This window comes from Pectinophora gossypiella, chromosome 25 (assembly GCF_024362695.1).
Source record: "Pectinophora gossypiella chromosome 25, ilPecGoss1.1, whole genome shotgun sequence".
Classification (NCBI taxonomy): Eukaryota; Metazoa; Arthropoda; class Insecta; order Lepidoptera; family Gelechiidae; genus Pectinophora; species Pectinophora gossypiella.
In genome coordinates this window covers 8,484,386-8,507,192 of record NC_065428.1, presented here as the reverse complement: position 1 = coordinate 8,507,192, position 22,807 = coordinate 8,484,386, and the positions used below count along the sequence as shown (strand labels likewise).

General features: G+C 39.9%; 2 protein-coding genes across 4 annotated transcripts in view; one reads left to right on the top strand and one right to left on the bottom strand.

Moving 5' to 3' along the window:
• The window catches only part of LOC126378077 (protein enabled), a 77,936-nt gene that overhangs the window by 12,533 nt on the left and 42,596 nt on the right, over positions 1 to 22,807 (top strand). Inside the window, exon 1 of one of the 3 annotated variants that reach the window (XM_050026217.1) lies at positions 7,975 to 8,124. The exons of 1 other annotated variant lie outside the window; for it this stretch is intronic. The gene's annotated coding sequence lies outside the window, so the exon portion shown is untranslated. Of the gene's footprint in view, positions 1 to 7,974; positions 8,137 to 22,807 lie in introns of those variants that run through there. One more of the 3 variants, XM_050026219.1, reaches the window with a different exon arrangement.
• The window catches only part of LOC126378032 (mitogen-activated protein kinase kinase kinase kinase 5), a 189,934-nt gene continuing 178,543 nt past the window's right edge, over positions 11,417 to 22,807 (bottom strand). Inside the window, exon 26 of the transcript XR_007568029.1 lies at positions 11,417 to 11,435. The gene's annotated coding sequence lies outside the window, so the exon portion shown is untranslated. The remainder of the gene's footprint in view (positions 11,436 to 22,807) is intronic.

Sequence of the window (22,807 nt, the reverse complement as noted above, 5' to 3'; positions counted from 1 at the left end):
GCTTCGATCCTGACACACTTCTCTCACATCTGTTTTCATAATTTAATTAAAAACGATACGCTTCCATAAGTTCGTGTTTCTTCGACCAAGCGTGTCTGGCTCCCGCTGTATGAGTTATTCTATCGCGCGCGACTCGATTAGATGTATGATTCTGACACCCGCGAGAGCAACCGCCAGCAACTGCTGGCAACAGCCGCGAGTGACCGTGTCGGCCGTCCGACCTCAACCACAAATAAAAAAAAAACAAATTAAATATTTTTTATTCGCATAAATATGGTACAATCTTAGTAATCAGAAGTCAAATGTCATTTGTCGCACCGAATGCGTATGTTTTTTATTTATATCTAAAAGCTCCCATATTTGTCGCGCGACTAGCATCGTTTGGTCACGGTTTTGAATCCAGGTTACAGCTCTTAACAACTGAATTCGACTTTATGAGTTTGAATCTTAAATAATTGATACCACGGTGGTTTCCAGGATTCGTGCCCGGTTTATGGCAATAGGGTCGCCCCCTATTGCATGGGGGTTAAACATAGCTGGTGAGGAGTGGGTGTGTTTTTTTTTTACCTTTGATGGGTTTGCTCTTGGCCCCAGACTTGCTCGAAGGCATTAACGAGGCCTAAGATAGAGTTCGCCCAGAAGGTGCCTGTTCACTCGGGTTATATGTGTATAATTTATACCTCTGCCTACATGGTACACGGAACGGTCACGAGTACTAATATGTATACACTTTGAAACCATGTCACATTAACATTTTTGACAAATTAAACCGTAAGTCTTATTAAATGTCAAATATGATAGTGCGACAGGGTTCTTAAGTGGGTACATGATATTGCTCATAACTGTACAGGTGTGGTGCTATGTTATGTTATCTGCCGCGTCGCGATGCATATCCCATGCTACAAGGGCTTGTGTGATGAATCAGTGAGTTAATAAGAGCGTGCTTTTTATGTTTTAACCGCATATTATGAGTCACTGGCATTTAAATAATGGAAATTCTTATGAACTCTTAAATATAATAATAATATTAGTATGTAAAGTTCCTTTCATTATATTTACGTAAATAATTTAGTAGTATATTGTATTTTGAAAATATACAGAAGTGGGATGTTTAGGCATAGAATTAGGAATAATACTACGTATAGAACGGCAACTCTACTTTAGTCTTCAACCGTATGGTGTCAGACGTCACACACACAGATGCTGGTACGTTAACGTCAATGTGTAGTGTCTGTGTAAACCGAGTTGTTTTGTATGAACTAGGCAAGAGAAGTGTGTCAGGATCGAAGCAAATGGAAAATTCTTATTGAGTTTATGTAACATGTACTTATGTAAATATTAAAAGAAGTATTCATAGTCTCCCCCTTCCCCCCCTCCCCTCCCCTTCCCCCTCCGGTTGATTGAGGGAAGGCCTGTGCCCAGCAGTGGGACGTATATAGGCAGTTGTTCATAGTCGATGTTGTATTTGTGGGAGACACGTTTTCCGTGCCTCACTTAGCAGGGTCCACAGAATACCAGCGTCATGCCGCGGATTATGCTGAGTGAAGCCCTTTTATAAAGGACACCACCACCATTGTTGACCAGTCCATACACAAAATTATAATTTGCCTTAATGTTTACTGTCTATTTATTTGTACTCTCTCGTGTAAGTTGTTTTTATTGTAAGTTATGTGTTATTCCGTGTTTTGTTTTTTATCTGTTTTGTGGTACATACATACATAAACTCACGCCCGTATTCCCCGAAAGGGTGGGCAGAACTACAAATAATCAAGAGACTATTTGCAGCCACTTTTGATACGTAGTCCTAAGGTGGATAATGATAAACCGTATGATGGTAGGGGATCAGCCTCTCGCTCTTACAGATGATCCATCATGTTCGACAGGACGCTGTCCCTTTCTCTTCTGTGGTGTCCCTCTATAATAAACGTTTCTTTATTTCTTTCTTATTATCTAAATTTATATGGCCATAGAGTATTCCCATCAGCTGTTCAAGACAGCTGTCAGTAACCGAATACCACCATGTGTTGGCTCAGTCAAACCAAGCGGAAAATCTTACCCGAAGCCCTATTACAACTCCGTTACGCTTAACACACTTTCAGAATTTTTTTCTTTGTGAGTTTGAATTCATGTTTGGACCATAAATAAATGATATCACGTGGTTTCCGGTATTTGTGCCCGGTTAATGGCAAGGCTCGAACTTAAACATAGCCGATTGAACTGAAAGAGAACTGATGCATCATGATATCAACCCAGAATCATGGTCTAAATCATCCGTCAAAGTTTTCGTTACGATGTCACTAACACCCTGTACTGTTGATGGGTTTGCCCTTGGCCCCAGACTTGCCCGAAGGCGTTGACGAGGCCTATGATGGAGGGTGCCTGTTCACTCTGGCCTTGAAAGCACCCGGGTTATATGCATTCGGAAATAGAGAAGACAGCAAAGAATTCCACTCCCTACCAACTACTTCGGAGACGAGGAGTGATGCTATGTTATTTTATGTAAATATCAGAAAAGTTGGATGATATAAAGTAGTCAATTTACTAACAGCATAGTTTCTGCGCGGAACATTTTAATGGCACATTGCGAGGAGATATTGAATGCAAGTGCAAATTGGAGCACTGGCCTACATAACCAGCGCGCTTCGTGGAATCATTAAAACTAGGAGAAATATTACTGTTGCTACAGTCACTGGTCCTGTCTTCTATAATGTGGGTTGTGAGGTGAATTACCAACCTCATTAACCCTGGTGTCAGGGTTATTATTGAGCCGCCAAAGGCCCCTGACATGGCTCATGTAACGACTGCTTACATCAGTGAGTAGTAACCGGGACCAACGGCTTAACGTGCCTTCCGAAGCACGGATCATCTTACTTTTTGGACAATCAGGTGATCAGCCTGTAATGTCCTAACTAAACTAGGAATCACAAAGTGAATTTTGTGATATGTCCCCATTCGAACCCTTGGACCCATCGGCATCTAAGCTTGTGCCATTATGGTGTATTCTAGTTTTAAGTACCTACCTTTTTTATTTGTGTTAAGGTTTGTCAGCAATATGGATGTAAAATTGTCCGAAATAAAGTATATTTTTTTATTTTATATGAGTAAGTAGCATCCTTAAGCCGAACTAAAACCCTCCATTTTTAAGTCGGTTAGCAGTTATTAAATCTGTCCTATTTTTCAGTGGCCGAGCACAATGTGCCGGGGTATAAAGTATTCATCCTCGCGTTGGGTTGTATTCATTACTCTTCTATGAAGGCTTTTAGGCGCTTTTAAGGCTTTAGTCTATGTTCTAGCTTAACATAGCATAGCATCATCTCAGTGAGGCGTGATTATTTAGTTCATCCTGAGATAAATGTACCTCTGACCTGAATGTACCCTTTAGGGAATAAATATAATACTATGATTCTGAAGTTAAACTCTGCACAAAGGGTTTTATTGTAAAAATATAACCAAAACAATATGTTTGTTTACTCAAATAGTATGGAGAACTGTCAAAATTTAAGAAACACAACACTAGCGACACTTTTTTTTTTTTGTTTTGGTTTTCCCCGAAGGGTAAGGCAAAGGGAACTATGCCCATACAGCCATGTCTTACGTATTTTTTTTCTTGATGATTGATGAAAGATGATGATGATGAAACCTAAGCCCCCACCCTCGGAGTAGACTTCTACTTCTCGGAGTAGACTTCTACTCCGAACACCAAACGAATTAACTCAAAAGTCCGCATAAACTTTCGAGTTATGAAGCGGCTTCCTGGCACGAAGCGAAAATAGGCAGATACACTTTGTTTATTGAATACTCCGATATAATAACACTCGCGAATGTCTTCCGACTAACTTAATGCGATCATTAACCACAAAACACCACTTCGTATTAATTATTTAGATTATTCAATGAAGAAAGTAACTGTCCCGTTCCCGCCAAAAAGTGTTTTTATCCTTATTGTAATTATAATTTTAGGTTGTTTTACTTTTTGTGACTCATAATTGTTTTGTTTTTTTTTTTTTTACAGGTAAGAACAATATCAGATTATGAACAACAAATCTTATCAACCGAAAGCATTCCCTACGTAAGTAATTCGAATTCAGAATTTACCTTAGAACAGTTTCAAGACAGTAAATAAACAGAAACTAGTAAGCACATCTCTAGCTTCTTCTATCGTGTGGGTTGTGAGGTGGAGTACCAACCTCATCAACCCTGGTGCCAGGGTTACTATTGAGCCCCCAAAGGCCCCTGACATGGCTCATGTAACGACTATCTACTTACATCAATAAGTAGTAACCGAGACCAACCGCTTAACGTGCCTTACTTTCGGACAATCTGGTGATCAGCCAGTAATATCCTAAACAAACTACGGACCACACAGTAATTTTTGTGATATGTCCCCACCGGGAATCAAAACCGGGACCTCCGGATCGTGAGCCCAACGCTCAACCTCTGGACCACGAAAGTCGGTCGATCTCTAGCTAGTGTCTGTGACCTAAAATGACATAACGTAATGCACAGATTACCGTCCGTCCGTTTATCAAGTCGACGACCTAGTTGCGAAGCCTAGGTACCTGTGTATTCTGAGTCCTAAGTGTAGTGTAGTCTGGTGCAATGTTCAGTGCGCAGGTTGTTTGATAAGTTTTAGCGTGAAGTAACTAATATACTACGTAAAACAGAAGGTCCGTCGTATACTAGAAAAACGCGTATACATTACTCAGTAATTCACATGATTTTCAATACTAAAATTACGTCCTTTGAATGTTGGAGATACCAATTTAATATGCGGTGCACCCAACTATTTGGCCAGCTAGTTCTGCTCACATGCAACAGATGGCGCCACATTCAATGATGCAGTCTTGAAGCAGTCGTGAAACGCGATATCGAAGTTTACACAGCGAGACGCAATATAATACAACTTCCAACATGACACCGTTGGATCGTCGATCCCTAGTCACACTATCAACTTGTGATTAGCGGGGTACTATGCTCTGTTCGGTACCCTGAAAAGTATCCTTTGGCGGCGGCACATCCTCCAAATTATATAATATCATCATCATCAGCCCATTAACGTCCCCACTGCTGGGGCACGGGCCTTCCCTATGGATGGATAGGGAGATCGGGCCTTAAACCATCACGCGGGCCCAGTGCGGATTGATGGTTATTAACGACTGCTAATGCAGCCGGGACCAACAGCTTAACGTGCCTTCCGAAGCACGGAGGAGCTCGAGATGAAGACTTTTTTTTTGTGGTCACCCATCCTATGACCGGCCTTTGCGAAAGTTGCTTTACTTCAACAATCGCAGACCGAGCGCGTTAACCGCTGCGCCACCGAGCTCCTCAATATTATATAATATAATATAATATAAAAAAAAAATACTCAGTTAAAAACTGTTTGACAACTGGACTACTGATAGGCTAATGGACAAGACTATCATTTAGGCATTAAAATGGTATTCAAATTACTAATTTGGTGATAACATATCTCTGGGAGTACCTATAGGTGTGGTGTCTGTTTTGAACTATGACAAAACAAAAGCAAATATGGTTTGAAGTTCATTGAACTCTCATACGGTCCAGTACCTCGCATAAACTAACACCACAGCTCACGACTATATCCCAACAGGGTAGTCAGAGGTACATCCATCGCAAGATGAACTTAGAGTGGTATTAATAAACTAATCTCACCTTTGAGACTGCCCTCAAGATCATGTCAATGTGACAGTTCTTATATAATATAAAAACAGGGACTTAAGCATGATCTTGAGGGCAGTCTCAGCTGAGATTCGTTTATTAATACCATCCGAAGTACCCACACCTCACCGAGCTTCCCGTTAGACCTAAGTGATAGGTGGTGAGCCGTATCGCCGTCTATAATGGTCGAGCCAACTGTGTTAGTGAAAACTGTACTTAAGATTAATTAATAACTCATTCGTGCAAGTACTAAAATATTATGTTATACGAATATTGATGCAATTCCTGTAAACACCATCTAATTTTGGTTTAAATTATATCTGTCATTTTCTTATCCGCCGAAAAGGAAAAAGGACGGGTAATCGACAAGCATAAAATTTATGGAACACACGTCAATTTTAAGTACAAATCTAAAACAACCGTCTAAAAAATTTACATTGGCTAATAACCCGCCAGAATTATGTTGACAGCACACGTCAAAGGGTTGCATACCAGCGAGATACCTTTTTGATTCGTCCGGGTTATTCATTAATTTACTCATTCTTCCTAAAATTAAGAGCTGTCAATCGTCCGCCCCTTTCCTTTTCGGCAGATGAGAAAATGACATGTAAAATTAGGAGGTATCTGCAGGAATCGGGGTCAGTGTGCAATACAAATAATATTACATAAATACTGGTCAAATTGATAATATTTTCTGAAGTCGGTTAAAAACCTACTGCACTAAAAATGTTTCCGTCCGACCGTTTTTGCTCTGCCTGCCCTGATAAGGATTACAAACGTGAGTATATGCATGTAATATTATCAATCTCGTGTCACTTCCTCTCTCGGATTCATCTCATAAAATTCAACGCAGTGTCACTTGCTATAAACATGGACATAGATTAGTTGATAACGCAGATAGGATAGTCCTTTGATGGTTTTTTTTCTCTTTATTTTTAGGAACTTTTGTTTTTAAAACATGCCAGCTCCATCGATCCTTAACATGTACTACAATCTATTATAACATATTTAAACAGAACAATTTAACTTATTTAGACTTAAAACTAGATCACAGAGCTCTCTAACGAAGTCCGAGGAAGGGTCTGCTGTCCTTTTATGTAATCATTGACGTGCATTCCTCTTCTATCGTGTGGGTTATACATAATCAACTCTGGTGTCAGGGTTATTAGTGAGCCGCCATAGGCCACTGATCAGTAAGTACTCCACGTAGTATCAGGTGAAATAATTGGTGACAATCTCCACCCTCCAAGTCTTCAAGTTGTAGATTGGCAAGAGGAAGGCCTAAGCGGACATACGTAGGATTCTTTTTTGCCACATTCATAAAGTCTATTATGAGAGTGGAGGAAGCGAAGATGGTGCACACCATCTTCAATCATCAAGATTGTAGTAAGTGGAATTCCGTGGACTCTTCCTACCCCGACAGAAAATAGGTGTGATCTTATTTATGTATATTCACCCTCCGGAGCAAATACCTTTTATTTTTTATTTTATTTGTAAGCTTTCGAATGGAACTGGAACAGTAAGTACTAACGACACGAACTGTCGGAAAGTTGTACACTGACGGAACCCAGCTTAATGTAACATGGAGTTGTATAAAGTTTCAGTCTAGCTTGGTGTTCCGCGTTCTGTGTTTTATCAGAGGCAAGAAACGTAAGTGCTATTATTTATTCTTAACATTATTTGTGATTGTGCCATATACAGGGTGTTAGTGACATCGTAACGAATAATGAGGGGGATGATTCAGACCATGATTCTGAGTTAATATCAAGTGGTATTTTCCGTCGCAAAATTCATGAAAATGTTAGTGATTTTTTAAAATTATTTTCAGTTCCATACTTTGCGACGGAAAATACCACTTGATATCAACTCAGAATCATGGTCTGAATCATCCCTCAAAGAATTCGTTACGATGTCACTAACACCTTGTATAATAAGGAATAATATTACGTATAGAACGGCAACTCTTCACTCCTACCAGCGGCTGAGCTCTTAAACTTCGTGGCACATTATTATAATTATAATAAGTATCCAGAGTATGACTTAATGTACAGTTTTCACCTTAAAGATTAGTCAATCTCCTTTACTCCAGTCATGTATTGTAAAACCTCGGAGAGACAATATCATAAAAGCATAAAACCCACCCATGCTTAAACTTCCTACTCTATGCGAAGCACGTTACAAACACTAGATGCTGCATAAACAAACTTCTATCCGTCTCTTTCCTTCCCAATATCACTGTCTCTCTCTCACGCGATGTTTACGAATATCCCGCGTTCGGTTAGTTGCACTCTCGACGTGCGCGTACTCGGGCGCATCGATTGATGATCTATATAGATCTTTTATATATTTTTTTTAAAGTGCAGTGACAAGCGTCAAGAATCCATTGTGACAGTAAAGGTGCTAGGAACAATGAAAAGTGCATTTGTGCAGTGTTGCATAATAATGGTTTGTCTATGGGTACTTAGTGCAGTGATAATATTTTTTTCATTGTTATACTATTGTTAGGATGTAATAATGTTATCATTATTACCAAGAGTCATTCGTTTTTAATTATGACTTTTTTAATATTTCTTTTAGAAAGATACCGTACTAGTATTTTTATACTAGGCACATAACTTCTATTTTGAAAGTATAAAAAATAATAAAATATTACTAAAGTAAAGTAAGATAAATATTGGCAAGTGGAAGTGAAGACAATTGCTGGAAAATTTCTTTCCCAACTACATAACATGCATAAACAACCTATATACGTCCCACTGCTGGGCACAGGCCTCCCCTCAATTAACCGGAGGAGATAAGGCGCTTACTCCACCACGATGGTCCAATGAGCGCTGCTGGAGCACGGAATCATCTTACTTTTTCGGACGATCAGGTGATTCTGCAAAATCCTTACCTAACAAAGGACAGTCTCACAAAGCGATTTCGACAATGTCTCCATCGGGAATCGAACCCGGACCATCGGGTCGTGAGCTTAATGCTTTAACCACTAGACCACAGAGGCTGTTAGAGGGTGTGTCCCAACTAATTTGCATTAATCTCATCTCAATCTCAATACGAAGTAAAAATATTTTTTTTTATAGCATAAATACTAACATACAACATTCGAATGTCCAGTTTAAGACATTTCGTAGAATATGCTAGAACCATTAGTTTAGACCAGCGCAATTAAACAAGGTATATGGCCTATTTAGATAAAACTCAATGATAATACTTCGAAATAGTTACTATTTAATTAAGAACCATTATATCTGTCCTTCGTGACGTAACAGCCTCCGTGTCTAGTGGTCCGGATTATCTGGAGTTTGGGTTCGATTCCCCATGGGAAATTGTCGAAATCACTTTGTGAGACTGTCCTTTGTTTAGTAAGGACATTGCAGCCGTGAACCTGATTGTCCGAAAAAAGTAAGATGATTCCGTGCTCCGGAGGGCATGGTAAGCCGGTGGTGCCGGCTATTAACCATGCTCCAACCCTTGTGATCCCTAGTTTGGTCAGGACATTGCAGGCTGATCACCTGATTGTCCAGAAGTAAGATGATCCGTGCTTCAGAAGGCAAGTTAAGCCGTTGGTCCCGGTCACTACTTACTGATGTAAGTACGTAGTCGTTACTTGAGTCACTTCGCCTTTGGTGGCTTAATAATAATCTTGACACCAGGGTTGAAGAGGTTGGTTATCCACCTCTCAACCCACAGGATGAGAAGAAGAACAATTATCTATGATCCAAACATGAGCTCAAACTCATAAAGTCGAATTCAGTGGTTTAGACTTTTAAAGCCCGAACTGGTATTCCAACCTGTGACACTGCCATGTAAGTCGAGCGTTCTCCTAACAGAGACATCACGAATAGATCTTATACCGATGCTGACTAAGCCATGAAGGTTTAAATATATCTCCACTCGTGGTATCTTTTGTTAGATTGAACCGAGCATCAACTTCTGACGAACTGTTGGAAGATCGTGGCATTCCCATCACAAGTGTCATCTGACTACTTTTAGGGAAGCCCCTGTGACTTGTTTGTTATAGATTTACAGAAATAAAACTTTTTTTTATTAGTCATCATCATCGTCACTAATTTGAGCCACGCTCTTGTCGGTGTAGCATTCTCCATTCTTGTATATTTGGTCTTTGATAGACACGACGTTCGCCTTCTCTTTAATCTGTTCCATGTAAGCTCTTCTTGGCCTTCCCCTTCCTCTCTTTCCTTGTAGCTTCCCTTCTATGATGTCACAGAATTAGTCACAAAGAAGATAATAGTTACAACAATTCACGACTGTATTCCCTGTTGGGGGTAGTCAGAGGTACATTTTTATCGCGCGATGAACTAAGTAGCCACACCTCATAATTCATAGTCATTTATTCGCAATAAAAATGGCATTACAGTTTGCAGATGGTCAGCATTTAACATTTGGTCTACATTTTTAGTTATTTAAATTATAACATGCGAATAGTCAAACAAAATAAAATTGATAAATTAAATGTCAATCATGTACAGTCATGAGCAATATAATGTACCCACTTTAGGACTCTGACGCACTAACATTTTTGACATTTAGTGGGACTTACAGTTCAATTTGTCAAAATAGTTAATGTGACATGGTACCAAAGTGTATACATATTAACTTGTGACCGTACGCCGTTACTGTGGTCAAGATCTAGTCACCTTTTACATTTTTTAGATTAGAGATAAGTATATGCTTAATGTAAGCGTCATGTGAAAACTTCCTTTATCCAACCCCATTAGGTAACAGAGCATGTAGACCATAAAGACCATACACTACTCCGTAATTATAGTAACGTAACTTTAATGAGATAACTGAATTAAGTAAATAAAGTAATGTCCGATCCGATCTCAGGAGCTCTAAAGGTTTCAGTTTCCTAACCTTGTGCTAACCTAATTAGGTCGTGTACTAGGTTTAAGATAAATTATGAAATTCCGATTACTAAATAAAGACAGATCTAAAACTAACGAAAAATATATTCTTTTTTCTATTTAATTTATTTAACAATTTTAATCAAGAAAACTTAATAATAAATCCGGTACTTTATCACGTCTTTCTATGACGTCACTGTGTGCTTTTTCATACAAATTCCATAGTAATTTCGTGGTTTGACGTTTAGTAAAAAGTAACTGATTTGACTAGTTGCAAACTAGCCTATTATTGATGTGCGAAAGCTCAAGTCTTATCATATCTATAATAGGGCTTAGCGACTTCATCTTGTCCTGTGAACACTTCCTCTATCCACCCCATTAGGCGACAGAGCATGTGGTGAGACCACATACCATAAAGACTATACGCCACTCCGTAATTATAGTAACGTAACTTTAATGATATAACGGGATCACTAGAATGCGCAGGCGCACATCGCGTAACATTATTGAGAGTTGCGGTTGTGAGAGAAAAACTGAATCGTTTTAATGTTTTATGTAATGGGTTCACATTTGCCGAGAGTATAGCGCTCTAAGCGGATGATATGTTCGACAATAATTCAAAGTGTAACTATGTTACCAACTGAACGAAGATATTTTTGAGTTGTCAGAGTATATATAGTATAGATAGTGCGTAGCGAGCAGTAAGGTGAGCCGTGGTACCCCAGTTGGTAGAACGCTTGCGTCTCACTTTGAGGTCACAAGTTCGAATCCAGCACAGGCTAAACCAATGTATGTCAAATTTGTTTTCGAATGCATTTTTGGATCATAAATGAGAGTGAGGAAACCCACATTCCCGAGAAATGCATTTTCGGGGGTATGTGACCTAACCTGTATTGAGCTGGGTTTCATTTTGCGAGTTGGAAGCTCAGACAGTCGCTTCTGTAAAAAATCTGTTGTCATATCTTCAGGTTAGGTAAGCGGACCCTGTGAAAAACGGGACAATACTAGGGGATGATAATCAATAACTAGACCACAGAGGCCGTTATAATCAATAACGGCCTCTGTGGTCCAGTGGTTGAGCGTTGTTCTCACGATCCGGAGGCCCCGGGTTCGAATCCACACACTTCCCATTTAATACACCCCATTCCATACCATTAAATAAACTTCGTCTCTTCCCTTCGACGTTGCTGTGCCCTACAGGGTCCATGTTATAGTTCCTATGCCCATTGTACTACATGGAATGCAATAAATAATTGAGAATTGAGTCCCGGTGGGGACATATCACAAAAATAACTTTGTGATCCCTAGTTTGGTTAGAACATTACAGGCTGATCACCTGTTTGTCCGAAAGTAAGATGATCCGTGCTTCGGAATTCGGGGTGTGTTACAACTTCCTTCTGTCGTACTTCTCTGCCGGCACGTCGGCGACTCCGGGCCTCCATCTCAACCCGTCATGCCGTACCCTTATAAACTAATAAAAAGCACCTGTTTCATGCATGCTTCCGTCTCATAAACCAAAAATTCTAACATTCCACCAACAAAAACCTACCCAGTAATCCATTCAAGCAAATGTATAACATAATTAGTGCACGTTATTGCAATAAGGTTAAATTCCATTACATTACATTGCACCTTGTCGGCAGGTGCATTCTTAGCAAGACTGAGCGGGAACACCCCTTTATTTCCCTCTACCTGGGAATGGAGAACCTTATTTTTGTCTAAATACCCACCTAAATAAGGAATTCGATAGGAAATGTTTGGCCAAAATGTCAAAACCACTATATAGGGTGTTAGTGGCATCGTAACGAATACCGAGGGGGATGATTCAGACCATGATTCTGAGTTAATATCACTTACACCCCATACAAGTACATACAGGTAGAAATACAAGCAGGTGTTGGTGTTAGTGTCACCGTAACGAATACTGAGCGGGTTGGTTGAGACCACGACTCTGAATTGATATCAAGTGGAATTTCCTGTCGGAAAATTCATGAAAGTTTGTGTTTTTTTTTTATTATATTCTGTTTCATACTACTTGTAGAACGGCACCTCTTCGCTCCGCTCCCCACCAGCGTCTGAGCTAGGTTTACTTCAAATACCCCCCCCCCCCCCCCCCCCCCTCCCCCCGAACATAGTTTAGACTTGAATCGTATGGTGTCAGACGTCATACACACAGATGCGCGTGTACGATAGCGCCAATTGTATCGTGTCTGTGTAAAACGAGGTTGTTTATATGAAGAGTCCGGGGTGTGCTATGCTGTCAGATGCGTCAGAGTGAAATACCAGATTCAAGCTCGTGATTTCTTCTTTAAATCAGACGTCATCTTCTACATATTGCCCTTATAGCCAATGGTATATCTTCTAGGAACATCTCAACTGTTTGTTGTCTCCGTAACTTTCCAAGAAGCTCAGGTGTCTCATTGCTTTGTCGTCATCGGATGCTCTCAATGCGAAGCTCGATTGTTTAAGTTGGTCTGTTGAAATCTGAGGTTGTCTGGGGAAAAAAATCTTTGCGATGAAGAGGCATTTTCATTAATAGCTATACGTCCCACTGCTGGGCACAGGCTTCCCCTCTATCAACTGCAGGGGACATGGAGAATACTCAACCACGCTGCTCCACTGCGGGTTACTAGAGGTGTTTTACAGCTAATAGTAAAAAAAAAATAGTGGAAAGCTATTTTTAGTTTTGTGCAATAAAGTATATTTGATTTGATTTTGAAAACTCAAAGAGTAATTTCAATCGAAAAAAAGATGATCCGTTCTTCGGAAGGCACGTTAAGCCGTTGGTTCCGGTTACTACTTACTTAAGTACGTAGTCGTTACATGAGTCATGTTAGGGGCCTTTAGCGGCTAAATAATAACCCTGACACCAGGGTTACGGAGGTTGGTAATCCACCTCACAACCCACACGACAGAAGATCGAAAAAAAAACTGACTCAGATAGGACTTCAACCCGCAGTTCTTGTCAAGCCGGGACGAGCGTGTTAACCATTTTGAGATAGATAGACATTGGTGCTAATTCCTGTAAATACCATCTAATTTTATTTTAAGTTATATCTGTCATTTTCTTATCCGCCGAAAAGGAAAGGGACGGGTAATTGACAAGCATAAAATTTATGAAACATACGTCAATTTTAAGCACAAATCTAAACCAACCGTCTAAAAATTTTACATCAGTCAATAACCCGACACATTCATTTACTCATTCTTCCTAAAATTAAGAGCTGTGAATCATCCGTCCCTTTCCTTTTCGACGGGTATGAAAATGACGGATATAACTTAAAATAAAATTAGGCGGTGTTTGCAGGAATCGGGGCCAATGTAAAAAGGTTAACGTCGTGTCTTATAGGGAAGTCAAGGAATTGGCCTTTGATAGATTGGAATGGAAAATGCTACACCGACAAGAGCGTGGCTTTTAAATTGATGACGATGAGACAATGTAAGAATCTTAATTCTGAAACACTTTATTTAATTTATCTATTTATTTTAAACTTATACAAACTTATAAACTAAAAGCAATAAATCACATCAATAAACCCCAAAGGGGTTTGTCCTGATGAACATTCCGCTTTAAAATTACTAAAATTTACTTAAACTAAAATTATAATAATTATGTTTTTACTTAACTAATGAACATTAACAATATTGTAGATTGATACCCACAACGCGCCACAATAGGTACCACAATAGGTACTTGTCTCTGTCTACCCCAGTAGAAGCAGGTGCGAGCTGCGAGTTAGTTATTCTTCCAAGAAGTGCAGGTGTCCCATTTCATTGTGGCATTGCGAAACCAGTTAGGTTCGGTTTTAATTAGTTACTTCCACGCTGATCTGAAGGATGTTTTGGCAGGGGAATGTATTGGCGTTAAGTGATTTGTTGGTGCTACCGCTGTGTGGTCTTTGGAGGATACCTGGTGACTCCAGGCGTTCAATTATTGCACACCTAAACAAATACCAAGTGTATTAGCACCCTGTATATGTACTTATAGTGATACTTTTGCGACGGAAAATTCCACTTGATATTAATTCAGAATCAGGGTCTGAATCATCCCCCTCAGTATCCGTTAAGATGTCACTAACACCCTGTATAGGGTAGGTCTTAGAGGTGAACTGTTACTCTTGTTGTTGTTGTTTAAGGCGGTGATCACAATAGATCTTGCAGGAGTTACAGGTCATCATCATCATCCCCCTAGCATTATCCCGTTTTTCACAGCGTCTCCTTACCTGACCTGATGATTTGACAGGAGAAGTATAGTGGGTTTTGCAGGAGTTACAGGTGTTGGGCGGAAGGCAAGAGGGAAACCACCGCCTTATTTTTCCCTAAAAAGTAGCATGGAGAATGCTACACCGACAAGAGCGTGGCTCTTAAATTAGTGATGTGATATAGGTGATGCATGAAAAAGGCCTGCATAGGTTTCAAAAACATATAGGCATAGTTATAACTTAAAATAAAATTGGGTGTCTGCAGGAATCGGAGCAATTGTGTTGTAAATATTTAATTTTCGCAAGCAAACTGTACAGTGCAATTGATGAGTAATTGGCGAATATCAACCCAGATACAATTGGTTTATTAGTGCGTGTATTCTCTCCGCGGATCAATATTTCATTACTGGCAACACAGAAATTATAGACTGGTGTGCGCAGCGTACGCGTTCCCGTCTGTCGAAGTACATCTTCTATCGTGTGGATTGTGAGGTGAATTACCAACCCCATCAACCCTGGTGTCAGGGTTATTACTGAGCCGCCATAGGCCCCTGACATGAATCAAATGAATGGATGGCAAAGTACATGACCGGTCCGTTCGTGTTTTGTTAATTTGTGTTCGGTTTTGTTTTGGTATGCATTTATCAAATCAAAAATCAAATATACTTTATTGCACAGAACTAAATTCATTATTTCGAGAGTGAGTTGATGTGTGCTGTAGTGTATGTACCTCCCCCAAAAATGTTTTTATTGTATTGCACTTCATCAATAGGGCTAGTTTTACTAAACGTCAAAACACGAAATTACTATAGAATTTGTACGAAAAAGCAACCTGTGACTTCATAGAATAATGTGACAAAATGTCGCATTTATTATTAATTTATTACGTATTACTTTATTAAAATTCATAAATACGTTAAATAGGAAACAAAACGCTTTGACACCTTCACATCTGTCTTTATTTAGTAATCAGAATTTCATAATATATCTTTGACCTATGTTCGAGAGGGGGTGAGGTAAACCTAGCTCAGACGCTGGCGGGGAGCGGTCAGTTGCCGCTTTATACGTATTCCTTGTTCTATGACACTATTCTGCCTCTTAAAGAGGTTAAGAAAGTCTTGACGATGTAACGAGCTTACCTACGTAGTTTTAGGCGGGTGAGACGTTGGTAAAAATTTACGATTCAAATTGTAATTGTAAGTATATTACCTACTGAATAAGGATATTTTTGAATTTAAATGTCAACCAGAAGGTGTCTATTTAGTCTGACCTTAAAGGAACATTGTTTTTTTTTTAAATTGAAACAACATCCTTGCCACAAACTAATGTTATCATAACTGACCTAATATATTATTTATCTACGCACGATATGTATAAACATAACATGAAATTCCTTATCTCCTTTATTTACTAACAACAGTATCTACGCGTGTTAATTAATTTATATGAAAACATTACTCTGTGTGATAATAATTGTTTATGTAATAATGGAATGTTCATATAAAAGTACCTATACTAGGTTTTCGATAACATGACTCAGGCAGACAAACCTGTATAGCGTAAAGATTAATACTACGTATAGAACGGTAACTGTCCGCCCCGCACCAATTCATACCCGGCGCCAACCTCACCCCCTCTGGGTCTTACTTCAGTCTAAAATGGCCGTCACCAGCTAGGAGTAAGGGGGAGCGTGCGGATTTTATCACGCTCGCACTTACGCGAGTGTCCGGGGTGTACATACCACGTGATATCAATCATACAATACAAATATACTTTATCAATTTTTCTTTTTTTACTTTGGAATGCAATAAATAATAGAGAATTGAATTGAATCATCAATCATCTATGATCGAAACAAGAATTCAGACTTCCAAAGTCGAATTCAGTGGTTTACAACCCGAGCTGGTATTCAAACCCGCGTTCTCCGAACATGATGTTCTGAGATGTCAATTAGTTCCACAAAATTCCGCGGAACTTCTTTTATGGCGCATGCTCTAGTTTATACCCTCATAAATGAATATCACGTGCTCAGAGGTGAAGGAAAACGTCGTGAGGAAACCCACATTCCCGAGAAATGTGAGGAGGTTTGTGACCTAACCTGTATTGTGCTGGTTTTCCCTTCGCGGGTTGAAAGGTCAGACAGGCAGTCGCTTCTGTAAAAAACCGGACCTGTCAATACTTCAGGCTAGGTAAGCGGACCCTGAAAAAAGGGTTAATACTAGGGATACTATTAGCTCTAGTTTATACTCTCATAGCTGTAGGTACAAAAGATACATAATATTTCTCATTGTTCGCGCATCTCATACTTGCGCATGAGTGTCTAAGTCAAACAGCGTAGTTACGACAATTGTTTCAATTGTCTTGCCTGCGATTCGTGGCAACGATCGATCGATTTAATTGCATTGCCATCTCGACTGACCGAGTGGAATTTATACGCGGATGAATACAGATAAACCTATTATGAATCTGTGTTCGAATTCATTTTTGGATAGTAAATTATTATCATATGATCAACGGTGAAGGAAAACATCGTGAGAAAATGCACATTCCCAATTCTTCTTTTATCGTGTGGGCTGTGAGGTGGAATACCATCCTCATCGACCCTGGTATCAGGATTACTATTGAGCCGCCAAAGGCCCCTGACATGGCTCATGTAACGATTATTCACTTACATCAGTAATTAGTTACCGAGACCATCGGCTTAACGTGCCTTCTGAAGCACGGATCATCTTACTTTCGGTCAATCAGGTGATCAGCCTGTAATGTCCTAACCAATCTAGGGATCACAAAGAAATTTTTGTTATATTTCCCCACCGGGAATCGAACCCGGGACCTTCGGATCGTGAGCCTAACGCTCAACTACTGGACCACGGAGACCGTTACATGAGCATTGGCGACTAAATACTAACCTTGATAATGTCAGGGGCGGTGGCGGCTCAATAGAGGTTACTATAACACCAGGGTTGATGTGGTCGGTTATTGAACTCGCAACCCACACGAGAGAAGTCCGGCAGAGATATAAGATGTCTTACAAATTATCGCCGGATGTATTACTCGTCTACATTCTCCACTCGTGGGTATAATCCAAACAATGTGTTACGGCAGTGGTTCCCAAAGTTGTCTAGGCTACGACATAGGTAACCTAACCTAAACAGTTGAACGAGCAGGAGCGAATCCAGCTTTTATATTAGGGGGGGGGGGAAGGTCACCAGGTCGCAGACAACCTATCTCCGTAGAGAATTAGATAAAATTGCAGTGGTCACCCATAATCCAAACTGTCGCCAAGGTCATGTATTAAATTTTGATTTTCGTATGAGAACCGCTGTCGCCGATTCAACTCGTGTGGAGTTAACTATCTTTTACTGGTAGTTTAGGTGCGGAACCACTGAATAGAAGAAAGAGGCTGGAAAGGCCCTAACGCGCATTTTGTATGAGAACCGCTGTCGCCGGTTCAACCCCACTCTCTTCTACTACTACTCCTGCAAACATATAACTACGATAGCTTTACTGCTTCGCAAATTCCGTATTCACTTTACCGACAATATATATTTTATGTTAAAGGCTGCAATTTTATCGTTACTTCTCATAAGATACTGCATACAAAAGTTTTAATTTTTGATAAATAGCTAGTAGCTGTTTTTAGCTTTGCTGTGATAACGAGGGATCTCCTTGCATGATAGTCGATATTTGTTTTCTGCCCAGCAGGTTATAATGCACAAGACGACCTTTTAATATACTATCGCGGAGCTCCGTGGGTCGTAAAGTTCGCGGATGAGTCGAGTGTAAAGTTGAAGTTTGAACTATTTGCTCATACTTGTATGGCGCGCGTTTCGCGCATCCTTGTCCCTTCCACTTTCTTCAATTCCTTGTTCTCGACCAACAGTTTGGGAAACCCTGTGTTAAGAGTAACAGTACACAATTACGATCCTTTCTCACGGATTTATTCATTATTCAAAGACGATGCAATTGACTCAGGTTACTTACGATAACGTTTACTGTAAGCCAGTTAGGTTTTTAATTTCATGAAGTATACTGTTTCTGCAATCTGGCATACATACCCACATACTTACAGTGGTTCTATTTTCGGAATAATTATCATATGTATTAAGTATAAACACCATAAACATAACATAAACAGCCTATATACGTCCCACTGCTGGGCACAGGCCTCCCCTCAATCAACCGGAGGGGGTATGGAGCATACTCCACCACGCTGCTCCAATGCGGGTTGGTGGAGGTGTTTTTACGGCTAATAGCCGGGACCAACGGCTTAACGTGCCCTCCGAAGCACGGAATCATCTTACTTTTTCGGACAATCAGGTGATTCAAGCCTGGAAAGTCCTTACCAAACAAAGGACAGTCTCACAAAGTGATTTCGATAATGTCCCCATCGGGAATCGAACCCGGACCTCCAGATCTTTTTTTTTAAGGCGACTATATATGAATTAGAAAAAAAAAGAGAAGGTGCAGGTCGTGTGGTATCGGTAGGTGAAGGTTTTGGCGGGAAGAAGAGAGGAATGGCGATTACTCCACCGACAAGAGCGCAGCTCTTAAATAGAGAGAGATATGAATTATATGAAGTTTCAACTGTATGTTTTGACAGCGGACAAGCATGGCACGACGTAAGTTACAATAACAGTGGTATCGTAAACATTGATCCGTTTCCGCGATCGCCTTCTAGTTTGTCGTGCGGTTTAACCGCGAACACGATCCTACGGTCAGGTATCAATAGTGACGGATACTAGTTGAGATATGTGGCTCTGTCAATGGAAGATATGATTTCTATGAACTAAAGGCATGCATGCATCTCACGCCCGTAGTAAGGATAATCAGAAGATAACTAGCAGCCATAGTGGCATAACATAACATCATGTCTATATTCCTCGTGTTTCGGAAGACACGTTCAGCCGTTAGTCCCGGCTACCATTTACTGATGTAAGTAAGTAGTCGTTACATGAGCCATGTCAGGGGCCTTTGGCGGCTCAATAGTAACCCTGACACCAGGGTTCATGAGGTTGGCTCTCCACCTCACAACGCACACGATAGAAGAAGAAGAAAAAAGATGTCTATATCCCTGACATTACAACCACTCCTCGCCATAATGTTTGAGTCCCATGTATTAGAGGACGAGCCATTCATTACCCGGGCACAAATTCTGGTAACCACGTGATATCTTATCTATGATCCAAACATGAATTCAAACTTACAATCTCGAGTTCAATTGTTTAAAGCCTTATCCGGAAACCGACCCATGACACACTTTTCTAGAAAACAAAAAGATTTATATTTTTTACTAGGCTGGATTGTCCCACTGTTGGGCAAAGGCCTCCCACCTCTCCTTGTCCTGAGCGATCTCTCTCCATCCAGTCTCAAACGCATCAGGTTTTGTTAAGGTCACGTAGGGTCACCACGGTTGGTGACAAGTTAAGGAAAACGCATTTCTAAAAGTGAAATCCTACTTCTCTAAACAAATAGTACGAATATTTTTACTATTTCGTCAAAAAAACCTTTTCAATTGCTAATAGCACTCAAACCTACGCTTGCAGAAAGTTAGGAACAAAAAGCCAATAATATGTCAAAATCAATTAAGAAATCGTCCATCAGAATTGAGGTCTTCCGCCTACAATTTATTTGTTAAACGTGGGTAGTATGAAATGTTGAATTTCGAGCGCGGATTTGAATTTGGCCGTTGTTGCATTAGGTCAGTCGTGCGTTGGCGGCGGTTGTGTACACACGTCTCTCTGAAAGGAAATTACAGCGAATTAAAAATTATTGATGAATTTTATTGTGTGTCAACTTTCTTGATTATCTTGTTTATGCATATAACATAGTTACGTTATGTTGAGTGTGTTTTATAGTGTTTTAACGGTATTAGGTTACGTTATATTTCCTTTATTTTTGGAAGTGTAGGGAAATTTATATCAATGTCTTGTCAGATTTATACCAAACCACTTCTTGTGTCGTGTGGGTTTTTATGTTAACTCGATCACCGACCTCGCGGACTTTGACGCCAAGGTTATGACTTCACATTTAATTAAGTGCGTTTGATATGTTTTGACATGCATTCTGGATATATGTAGGTAGCCAATATTTCTAATAATATCTAAATCGTAATCTACGGAGTCAGTTGACATTCTTTATCTGAAAAATGTTATAAAAAGCATCTGCCCTTGTGCTGGGCGCTGGTCAATAATGGTCAACTAGCTGGAGCGTAGCCAATGGTACGACGTGGTGGTAGAAAAAAGCTACCATAAGTACTCAGGTATAAGTTATAAGCGCTTCTATGCTAGATTGGAAGCGAATAAAAACGTAGGATGCTTTCAAAGGAATTGTGACTGATCACCTGTTATCCTATGGTCCATAACCATCTTAGGACTTCGTACCAATTCTCTTAACTTCCCTGGTTTGGTCAGGTCATTGCTGGCTGAACCTGATTGTCCGAAAAATAAGATGATATCATTCTTCATAGGACAGGTAACAGCCGGTACCGGCTACTATTTACTGAAGTATCTATGTAGTCGTTACATGAACCACGTCAAGGGCCTTTGGTGGCTCAATAATAATCCTTACACCAGGGTTGAAGAGGTCGATCATTGGCGTCACAACCCATATGAGAGAATGTCTTCAAGTCTTCTAATTACAAACGGCTCTGCCCACTTCATTAGTGATTACGGGTGTGAGTTTAAAATCGCTGATCACTCGAATCTTGTGCCTTACGTTCCGCTTCACTGCACAGAAGACTTTGGTTACGCTACCGTCGTAAGAAACATCCACCAATCCAAAGGAATTTCCACAACTTTATAACAAGGTTTTAAAGTTGTTTTTCCTTTAACTAGTAGATCCATTGTTGATCCAGGAAGGTGGTCGTGGTGAATCAGGAATTGGTTCAATAAACTGCTAAGTATTGTACTAGTAGTTCTGTTGTTAGTACTCTAGAGTTTCTCGTAAGTTGTGCAAGATTCTTACTTGCAAAATAAGCCTTGGCAGTACAGTGGAATGGATTTTGAGTCATGAACCTATGTGGAGCCAAAACATCGCTATTCCTAAGTGGACCAGACCCTTGATACGAAGGCCTAAAATGGATGTGATAAACCGTAAGATAAGCCCATCATCTTGGTTCATCATTTTAGGAAGGACAGTATCTTTCCGTTAGTTTTAACGTCATGCCCAGGACAAGCAGCTGAACGCGTTCCGTTTGTATTGTCCGTCATGTCTAATACTTACCCAATTTCATACAATAAAGATTAATACTATGTACAGAACAGTAACTCCCCCCCCCCCCCCCCCCGCACCAATTCGTATCGAGCGCCGCCTTCATCCCTTCTGGGTCTAACTTGAGTCTCATATGGCCGCTAAGGAGTAAGTGAAGAACGCGCGGGCTGTGTCTCTCTCTCTCTCTCTGTCTCTCTCTTACATAAAAAAAATGTATGGGGTGTTCGGGTGTGTCAATTTCATACTCACCCCTCACCAACACTCGACCAAGTCACTTAATCATATCGCAGTTTTTCACTGAAGCGTTTTCTCGCCACTTTCAATGGTCACGCTTGGTCGCTCCTTTCGGTGTGCGCAGTGAATAATTAATAATTACCTCATGATGTAATCGGTGTGCGATGATCTGTAAGCATCAAGAATTCAAGATCATTAACACGAATGTTAGGCGTTTTATTAATTAAACTTTTTGTGTTTTCTCCTCGTAAAATATTTTTGTATTATGTGATTTGATATGATACAGATAACGTTAACTCGTATTTTTTTAATCTATTTTATATACAGTTGTTTTTTTTAGAGTAATCATATTTTAAAAGTTTGCATTTGGAACGCCTCAATAGAATAGAAAAGCATTTATTTCAAGAATATCGTTACCAAATGTGATCCATTATTGAATTAAGACTTATAACTAAAAGAAAAATGGAACAGTACCTACTCAAGTGACATAAAAAAACCTAACAAGTGCATAGCAAATTCCTACATTGATTTCATACATAATATCTTTATTTGAATAACATCTAACGACATAATCAATACCAACTTGAGTACTCCTCATACCTTATTCATCGC